Raw genomic sequence first — 10265 nt, forward strand, 5'->3', positions numbered from 1 at the left:
TGAAAACTTGATAGTTTTTTGAGCTTGCAAGTTGCTTCACGGCTGAAGATCACAAAAACAAGTTCCTGACAACCTTACAGACAATGGATAAAGTACAAGCTTGAAGTCCAAACTGGAAAGCACGCAACAACACCTATCTCTGACGTACGGATAACCTTTTTCAACATCCACAAGTCAATGGATCCGGCAAATCCATGATTGGACACTGGTTTGTCCAGATGTGTACGTTTAAATCCAAGTTCATATGCCTACAATACCCTAACAATATAAGACGAGCACGTCTAGAAGCCTTGTTGCCCCATTAAAGCATCTCTTCTTGATGTTCATAAAATCCTTCAGTGATGTTGTCTGGGGGGAGAGAAACTTGAGCCTCATAGTCTCAAACTCCTTTGCGTTCCGAACAAAGAATTTTGCAAATTCAATGTTTTTGTTGCAGTGTACATATTTTTCCAGCATTACTGTCTTCAGGCGAATGTCATGCTGTTTCAGAAACACCCGGTGCTTGTGGCGCCACTTATTTGCTACACCTTCCTCGCGGCATACTCCTCCCTGAAAATGCATGAAGAGTGAGAATACTCGAGGATTACAAAAGGAGGTAGAGGCCTTGAATATAGTACGCTGTGCATTGTATGTGCTTTCAATGTATCTGGAAATCGTTACCTCAATAAACAGGTTCTCTAGGCTAGGAAAGGATCGCATCAAGGCAACAACCTTGTTTAGATTTAATGACATGTGGATAAGCAGGGTCTTCACAGATTGAACCGCCATTGATAGGCTGACTACAGACAAAGCCTGCGACAAGCACATATCATAAAATTAGCTGGATAAAAGGTCGCTTGACATGAAACTTCGGCACTGCAAGGAATGCAAGTAAAGAGTATAGTGCAAAAGATGAGCACCTCGATAACTGTAGAGACAAAAACAATCTTGGATTCAGGAAATCCTTCATAAAAATTACCCAAACACTCAAGCTTAGGTGCATGAAAGACAGTTATCTGCAAGTGCCGGCTCTGAATATCGTGAATCAATCGTTTAAGTGAGGGCGCATCCTCAACAACGAGTTCATCATTCTCACAAAGGATACAGATGACTTCAACTTTGCCCGAGTTTATTATGATGAAGTGGTCCAAGTTATTGCAAACAAGAAGGAGCCACTCGAGGGCAGGGCAACCATGGCTAATTATGCTTTGCAGTGAGACGTCTGATATATCAACTTCCAAAAAGGAAAGCCTCTTGAGGAGTGGAAGTTTAAATGATCGTGCATACTTGTCAGGTATGTGGCAAAGAGCAAATGTGACGGTGTGTAGTGAGGAGGAAAACAACAGCGTGGAAGTCGGCGGTGAGGGCGCAGACGAAGAGATTTCGTGTGGTAGTGTGATGGTTTTTCCAACAAAACCTGGGAACATGTAATAGAACTCGAGAACCTGGAGATTCTTTAGTCTTGGGGATCGAAGCCAGGCGTCAACTATAGAGGGTCTGCAGTGGAGGTAGCACGCCGGAATGCAGAGACGATGAACTGTGCCACCATGACCAGAGAGGATGGCTTCCGGAAGGCATGAACCATCAACGTCAGATTGAAAACTACACCAAGTTCCAAAATATCTAATGCGAATGACATCCTTACTGGGGAGCATGGACAATACGTCTATATGAACTGTTTCTAGGGGCTTAAAGAGACGTGGGACAGGGATCTCACTACAGTCGAGATTCAGAGGAGCGGTGAGCCATAGAGGACGCCATCGACGTGCGAGGATTTGAGTGCGAACGCCTTCTTTAGTGGACAGACGGGAGATCACCTCACCGAGGATGGCGTCCGGGAGGTCGCTGATGCGGTCGGGACCAGACTGCTCTTCTTGATGCTTGGATCCGGTAGGCGCATCCTCGTGGCTTCCAGCCGCTACCGCAAAACCACCAGAGGAAGGCGTCGTCGATGGCGCGAGCCTCGCCATCTTGGTGCTCGGGGCACCGGAGTAGACCTCCATCTCCGTCTCCATTGCTGGGATCGCGCCGCCTGTGAGCGCTGCTATCTGTGGCGTGGATGTAGACAGACGGTGGATCTGGAGAAATGGACTAGCCTGTCCATCCACAAAACGACTTAAATACGTGTCCAGATTAATTACTTCTTCTAGTATTTTTATTTCTGACAGGAGGGCCCGGGTTAAGTACTACATGTAGCAAGTCAATGGTAGATGGGTGCTTGGAACATTAAATAAAACCACGACTTTCAAGGTACGAAGGCATGGGCTAGCACTCTCTGCAGCCACAGATATGTATGTTTGTGACTCTCTGTGTTTCAGTCACTAAGGTCACAGGCACAGGCGTCAAATCCACAAAGGCATCGCGTGCTATTATATAGAGTCATGTTCTCTTGTGTTTGTGTTTCGAATGATTCAGACGACTCGTTCAGACGGAGAGGCACGGACGAGAAGCCCATGGTAGCATACTTTAGTATTAGGCAGGGTCACAATCATGCATTTATTGCGCATAGTCGATGATATTACATAGAGTCATGCTCGCCTGTAAGACTCAACCAGACGGAGATGCACGACCGTCTAGCCCATGGAACTGAACCTTTGTCTTACGCATAGCCAGGGGCGTTTACACTGTGAGGCACGGAATTGCCTATATGAGAGACGCTAATTTTAAAAGCTCATTTCCTTGAATTTAAAAGCATAGACGTTAAGTCCATACAGACACGGTTCAGTACCGAGTTGTGTCATGCTTCTTTCTTGATAAAGACGTCGACTTTCGTGGCTATCTGTGTTTCAGTGACAAGGGTCACAAGCACGGGCATACATCCCCTGAAGGCATGGCGTGCTATTATATATAGTCACGCACAAAGGTTTTCTGATCATGTTCCAAATGAGTTAGTGGACTCGGTCAAAAGGAGAGGCACGGACGTCCAGCCAATTGAGGCATCGTTCGTTCCTACCCGGAGTGACGTTGGTGCGTTTATTACGGAAACCTAGTAGAATCGGGTGACTGTCCTTGTTACAATTGTTTTCGTTGTAAGATCTTTAACTCAAATGCACGAAAGGCGACTTTGTATGTTTAGTAGCGTCACGATCCCTTAGGCACGAAGATGACTTTTTGTGTGTCAGTGTTTCAAGTCACAGGCATGGTTGTCAAACTAACAAACGCTTGACTAGTAATTATCCAGAGTCACCTTGGTGTCTCTTTGTGTTCCGAATGCATCCATTGACTATGTTACCAGGACAGGCACGGTCGGGATGGCGATGGAGGCATGCTTGTGTTCTGTGCGGGGCCACGTTCGTCCGTTGATTGCGGAAACACAACGTTTCGGCGGGCGTCTCCACATATTCGGATGTGAACACCACGTGGCGCCGCCATGAAAACCCAAGGGTCCGACGGACGTCTCCTCCGGTGACACCGGGCTGGCTCGTCGCCAAAGGCCAGGCTCCGGTTATTTAAGGCAGACGGACGGCGTCTCGAAACCCTAGTCACACCCTCCTCTTTCTTGGACTGTCCAGATCCACGCCACAGATAGCAGCGCTCGCAGGCGGCGCGATCCCAGAAATGGAGACGGAGATGGAGGTCTACTCCTATGCCCCGAACACCAAGAGGGCAAGGCTCGCGCGATCGGCGACACCTTCCTCTGGTGGTTTGGCGGTAGCGGCTGGAAGCGGCGAGGGTGCGCCTACCGGATCCGAGGATCAAGAAGATTAGTCTGGTCCTGATCGCATCAGCGACCTACCGGACGGTGTCCTCGGTGAGGTCATATCCCGTCTGTCCACTAAGGAAGGCGCTTGCACTCAAATCCTCGCACGTTAGTGTCGCCCTGTTTGGCGTGCCACTCCTCTGAATCTGGACTGCCGTGAGATCCCTGTCCCATGTCTTTTTAACCCTCTAGATCAAGTACATTTCGAGTTGGTCACCGCGAACTCCGCCACACCGGAGGAACTCGTCCGCGTAACATACACTGGAACTTTTTTTGGAGGAGAACATGTTGGTGAATATAATTCCTATGATGATTCGTACCTTCCAGAGGCCATCCTCTCCGGGCGTCAGAGTGCAGTTCGCCGCCTCTGCATTCCGGCGTCCTACCTCGACTGCAGGCACTCCACGGTCGACGACTGGCTTCGATCCCCAAGACTAAACAATCTCCAGGTGCTCGAGTTTTACTACCTGTTCCCACCTTGCTTGAGACAACATGACATAGGGCCATTCTCATGCCCTTCGCTCATGCCATCACCACCATCATTAAACCCTCAGACTTCCTCCTCTCTCCATACCATCGCCTTTGCTCTTTGCAAGTTACTAGACAATTATGTACGGGTGCTTAAACTACCACTGCTCAGGAGACTCTCGCTAGTAGATGTTGATCTATCAGAAGTCTCATTACAAAGCATCATCAGCTCTACTTCTCCTACACTTGAGTCTCTGCTGCTTGTTTGGACAGTCAGGCACCATTCCATCAGAATAAACTCACCTAACCTTATAAGCATTGGCATTTCTGGTTACTATGGTAAAAATTTTATAGAAGACGCCTCGTCACTTCAACGATTGCTTTGTGATGGTGATTGCAAAAAGTTGCTGGTAGTTATCACCTCTGCACCTAAACTGCAGGTCATGGGCAAATTATCTAATATTTTCTGTGAATCCGGCATCACAAATGACCGTATAATTATTCAGCTACTGACTTTCAACAATACTTTCACCTCCATTCTTTGGTACGAACAAGTTCCATGCAATTCAACCTTTACTCTACTAATATTATGTTTTACTCTACATGAAGTGTTTGCCGACAGTCAGCACATCCACAGCGGTTCATTCTATCAAGACGTTGTCTATCAGCATGGATTATGATCTGCTTGCAGTCTTTTCCTTGGTGGAACACTTCCGAAGCTTGGAAAACTTGTATATCGAGGTGATGCTTCTCACACAGATTGCAAAACACATACCATGCATGGTGCAGAAACTCCATTCAACAAAAGGAAAACTTGTATGTAATGGACAAAGGTGTATACAGTCATGGACGAGTATTAGGACAAAACTAAAAAAGAAAGCTTTTATTACAACAGTGGTTATAGACTTATTCCTTCCAGCAGAATCACTCTTTATTGAGCTTAACCATTTCAAATATTCATGTTTATTCAGGAAATAGCCCCTAATGAAGAAAGTCTTGCGAATGACTGTTCTTGCAAGCACCATCATGAAGTTCGTTTGAAGTCACTGACGCTGGAAAGCTATGTTCAATGCGACAAAAGCATTCGATTTGCAACATTCTTTATTCTCAATGCAGCACAGCTGCAAACTATGAGGATCAAGTTTCTTCTTCAGGAACACTTCACGGAAGAATTCTACAAATAGCAACAAGACGTGCTTCAGTGGGACAAAATGGCTTCTAAACAGGCTTGCCTTAGGTTGTCGCCAAGTTGCAACCACGGGAACTTGGATCTAAGGCACGCATGTGTTGAGCACCTGGATTGAAAGGATACATTCATTTGTAAGTGCTGAAAATAGTGCTGGAGTTAGATGTTCCCGCCACTTTCCGGTTTTGGAATTTATGTAGGTGTGCTGAAACAATGCCCGTACCTTTTTTGCTCAATCTGTAACCTTACCAACAGCCCACTCGGTATTTCGGTAGATGGCTAAACGGTCTTTTTCTCATGCCATACATTTCATTAACTAAAAGGGCTTCAAGTCTCTGCATCCACGGCTATGTACATTTGTGACTTTCTGTGTTTCAGTGATAAGGGTCACAGGAAAGGGCATCAAATCCGCAAAAGGCTTCGTGTGGTATTATATATAGTCATGCTCGCTTGTGCTAGCGCTTGTGTTCCGAATGATTCGGTGAACCACGGTTTGTGAGCAAACACACAGACGATAATGACTTCGTAGAAAAGTGATTTAAGACGCACTGTTCTACCTGTCACACAGGCACGACCATGGCAAACGCACGGTTTGCCATGAACCACACAACGGACGTGAAGTGATACGACAGGACACAGGCACGCCCGTGATTCCACATGCTTCACTAGCACGTAAAGACGTAATTCTTTCCCAGGAAACGGTGGAAACCTACTGCCAAGCACAACCGCGACCCGTTGTGTTTGAAATCGTTGCATCACAGAAGCATCGCAAGCACGGTTATGCACACGAGGTACGGTTAGGCACAGTGCAGGGACATAATTGCAGATGTCACCGTTGTTGCGCGTTTTTTAAAACCACGGTCTTGCAATCTTTCTGTTTCAGTCTTTCAGTAATTAGGGTCACAGCCACGGGCGTCAAATCCACAAAGGCATCGTGTGTTATTAAATAGAGTCATGTTCACTTGTGTTTGTGTTCCGAATGATTCAGTCGACTCGTTCAGACGGAGAAGCACGGACGAGCAGCCCATGAAGGCATACTTTAATATTAGGCAGGCTCACAATCATGCGTTTATTGCACATGGTCGATGGTATTACACAGAGTCATGCTCGCCTGCGAGACTCGATCAGACGAAGATGCACGGGCGTCTAGCCCACGGAACTGAACCTTTGTCTTATGCACAGCCACGCGCGTTTACTCTATGAAGCACAGAATTACCTATACGAGAGACACTGATTTTAAAAGCTTATTTCTTTGTATTTAAAAGCACAGACGTGAAGTCCATAGAGACACGGTTCTTTCTTGATAAAGTCTCTGCAGCCACGGTTATGTGCGTTTGTGACTTTCTGTATTTTAGTGATAAGGGTCATAGACACAGGCATCAAATCCACAAAGGCATCATGTGGTATTATATAGAGTCATGTTCGCTTGTGTCTGTTCTCCGAATGATTCCGTCGACTCGTTTAGACGGAGAGCACGAACGAGAAGCCCATGGAGGCATACTTGAGTATTTGGCAGAGTCACATTCGTGCGCTTACTATAGAAACATAACAGAATTGGATTCAGATGTGAACCCTTGATACGTCTCCAACGTATCTATAATTTTTGATTGCTCCATGCTATATTATCTACTGTTTTGGACTATATTGGGCTTTATTTTCCACTTTTATATTATTTTTGGGACTAACCTATTAACCGGAGGCCTAGCCCAGAATTGTTGTTTTTGCCTATTTTAGTGTTTCGGATAAACAGAAAATCAAACGGAGTCCAAACGGAATAAAATCTTCGGGAACGTGATTTTCTCACCGAACGTGATCCAGGAGACTTGGACCCTACTGCAAGATATCAAAAAGGAGGTCACGAGGGTGGGGGCGCCCACCCCCTAGGGAGCGCCCCCTGCCTCGTGGGCCCCTCGGTGCTCCACCGACGTACTTCTTCCTCCTATATATACACATGTACCCCAAACGATCAGAACAGGAGCCAAAAACCTAATTCCACCGCCGCAACTTTCTGTATCCACGAGATCCCATCTTGGGGCCTGTTCCGAAGCTCTGCCAGAAGAGGGCCGTCATAACGGAGGGCTTCTACATCATCCTAGCCCCTCCGATGAAGTGTGAGTAGTTTACCTCAGACCTTTGGGTCCATAGTTAGTAGCTAGATGGCTTCTTCTCTCCCTTTTGAATCTCAATACAAAGTTCTCCCCCTCTCTTGTGGAGATCTATTCGATGTAATGTTCTTTTTGCGGTGTGTTTGTTGGGACCGATGAATTGTGGGTTTATGATCAAGTCTATCTATGAATAATATTTGAATCTTCTCTGAATTCTTTTATGTATGATTGGTTATCTTTGCAAGTCTCTTCGAATTATCTGTTTGGTTTGGCCAACTAGATTGGTAGTTCTTGCCATGGGAGAAGTGCTTAGCTTTGGGTTCGATCTTGCGGTGTCCTTACCAAGTGACAGAAGGGGCAGCAAGGCACATATTGTATCGTTGCCATCAAGGATAACAAGATGGGGTTTATTTCATATTGCATGAATTTATCTCTCTACATCATGTCATCTTGCTTAAGGTGTTACTCAGTTTTTAACTTAATACCCTAGATGCATGCTGGATGGTGGTCGCTGAGTGGAGTAATAGTACTAGATGCAGAATCGTTTCGATCTACTTGTCATGGACGTGATGCCTATATACATGATCATGCCTAGATATTCTCATAACTATGCTCAATTCTATCAATTGCTCAACAATAATTTGTTCACCCACCGTAGAATACTTATGCTCTTGAGAGAAGCCACTAGTGAAACCTATGGCCCCTGGGTCTATTCTCATCATATAAATCTCCATCACTTTAATATTGTTTTTCTTTTTACTTTGCCTTTACTTTTTACTTTGCATCTTTATACCAAAAATACCACTAATATTATATCTATCAGATCTCACCCCCGTAAGTGACCGTGAAGGGCTTGACAACCCCTAATCGCGTTGGTTGCGAGTAGCTATCGCTTTGTGCGGGTATGAGGGACTTGAGCGTGGGCTCCTACTGGATTGATACCTTCGTTCTCAAAAACTGAGGGAAATACTTACGCTACTCTGCTGCATCATCCCTTCCTCTTCGGGGAAAACCAACGCAAGCTCAAGACGTAGCAGGAAGGATTTCTGGTGCCATTGCCGGGAAGTCTACGCAAAAAGTCAACATACCAAGTACCCATCACAATCCCTATCTCTCGCATTACATTATTTGCCATTTGCCTCTCGTTTTCCTCTCCCCCCCCAATTCACCCTTGCCGTTTTATTCGCCCTCCCTCTCTATCCTCCCTCTCTGTTTGTCTATTTTAATCGTTTGCTTCTTTGTTTGCTCATGTGCTAGTTTGTTTGGTTGTCGTCATGGCTAGTCTCATATCTTCTCCGTTGTCTCCCGAGAGTGAAGTTCTAAATTTTAAACAAAGGGAGGGAGAAAATCTAAAAGATGCTTGGTATAGAACTTGCAATGCTCAAAATAGATCTACCAGGAAACAATCTACCTTAGTTCTTCTTCGCAATTTTTATGTAGGTGTTAATCCTTGGTATAGATATATCATCGATACCATTACCGGAGGGAACTTCTTGGGTAGCCATACTTTTGATTCTTATAATGCTATGATAGATTTATTTGGCTCACCACCTATTTTGGTTAATGGAACCATGTTAACTTTGGAGCATGTTATGCAAAGACTTGAAATTATTGAAAATAAAGTTGCTACTATTGAATCAATTGAAAATCTAGATAAAAAGATCCACAATCAAATTACTCAATATGGATCTATGGTAGGAATGACTTTGAAATATATTAAGGAAAAGGAACCCATAGTTAATGAGAAGATGAACTTAGATTCTACTAGAATTGATAAACTTGAGGGTATCATTACAAATTTGGGAACCGCTTTTTCTTCCATAAAGAATACTCCTAGTACTCCTACTAAAATTGCCAAGCTTATGTATTTTCCTAAAAATAAGGGTGAATCATCTAGTAAGGAAACTGCTGATCTTAAATCTATAAGTATTCATCCCAATCTTTTTGCTATCATTAAAGAACCATTTATTACAAATGAATTTTTCGATCTTGTGCCTAAAAGTTTGATAATTAATAAAAATAAAGAAATTCCTAAAAATGGTAGATGCCTAATTGAAGAATTGCTTGTTATGCCTAGATCTATCCTTGCTGGTTATGCCTAGCTCGGGGCGTTAAACGATAGCGCTTGTTGGGAGGCAACCCAATTTTATTTTTATTCCTTGATTTTTGCTCCTGTTTAGTAATAAATAAATTATTTAGCCTCTGTTTTGTTTGTGTTTTTTGTGTTTAGTTAGTGTTTGTGCCAAGTAGAACCGTTGGGAAGACTTGGGGAAAGTCTTGTTGAACTTGCTGTAAAAACAGAAACTTTAGCACTCACGAGAACAGCTGTCATTTTTATTTGAAGAGTGATATTTAGTCAATTATTTTTTAAGATGATTAATAGATAAATTCCTCACGTCCAGCAATTTATTTTAGAATTTTTGGGGTTCCAGATCTTGCGCTAGCTACAGATTACTACAGACTGTTCTGTTTTTGACAGATTCTGTTTTTCATGTGTTGTTTGCTTATTTTGATGAATCTATGGCTAGTAAAATAGTTTATAATCCATAGAGAAGTTGGAATACAGTAGGTTTAACACCAATATAAATAAAGAATGAGTTCATTACAGTACCTTGAAGTGGTCTTTTGTTTTCTTTCGCTAACGGAGCTCACGAGTTTTCTATTTTGAGTTTTGTGTTGTGAAGTTTTCAAGTTTTGGGTGAATTCTTTTGATGGATCATGGAACAAGGAGTGGCAAGAGCCTAAGCTTGGGGATGCCCATGGCACCCCCAAGATAATCCAAGGACACCAAAAAGTCAAAGCTTGGGGATGCCCCGGAAGGCATCCC

Source organism: Triticum urartu, chromosome 6 (assembly GCF_003073215.2).
Source record: "Triticum urartu cultivar G1812 chromosome 6, Tu2.1, whole genome shotgun sequence".
NCBI lineage: Eukaryota > Viridiplantae > Streptophyta > Magnoliopsida > Poales > Poaceae > Triticum > Triticum urartu.